The sequence below is a fragment of the Penaeus monodon genome, chromosome 27, assembly GCF_015228065.2.
Source record: "Penaeus monodon isolate SGIC_2016 chromosome 27, NSTDA_Pmon_1, whole genome shotgun sequence".
In the NCBI taxonomy this organism is placed as follows: Eukaryota; Metazoa; Arthropoda; class Malacostraca; order Decapoda; family Penaeidae; genus Penaeus; species Penaeus monodon.
In genome coordinates, this window is record NC_051412.1 from 19,010,798 (window position 1) to 19,011,343 (window position 546).

The following is a 546-nucleotide window of genomic DNA, read 5'->3' on the forward strand; positions in this document are numbered from 1 at the left end:
CCAAGGTTTATGTCAGGGATGGCTTGGAAAGGGGGATGAATGTCAGAGGAAAGCAGTGATGATCAAAGTAGAAGTGTTATTCTAGATAAAGGAATTCTAAAAAATAAAGAAAGAAATTAATAAAGTAAAGGTAATTACTTACATAATGAGCTACAAATTGTCGGGATTTCAGTGTCAATTTCAAGTGTACCTGGCCATGGCTAATGTATTTAAGACTAAAGTGAATCTGAATACTATCAGAAAAATTAGAAAATAATCTAACAACTTTATCTTTTTTTTTTCTAATATAATTTATAACTCTCTTCGTTTCACTTGATTACTGAACTGCTATAGTCAAGATCTTAGTCTATCCCTGGATGATTAGTTTGTAAGTTAAGTCACCCATTTACTGAAAAAGAAACCTTATGAAGTAACCAATGAACACACTACTTGTCTTCCTGGACAAAATTATCAGGACAAAATGTATTTCAAATTCTTAATTAACCAATTCTGTTCATTTTAGGTTTTCCTATTATATGGATATAACATTTTAAAGTCTCCTAATAC

At 30.4% G+C, this 546-nt stretch overlaps 1 protein-coding gene across 1 annotated transcript in view; it reads right to left on the reverse strand.

Annotated features, from left to right (window-relative positions):
- The window catches only part of LOC119590654, a gene marked incomplete at its 5' end in the record, with an annotated part of 37,650 nt that overhangs the window by 6,609 nt on the left and 30,495 nt on the right, over positions 1-546 (reverse strand).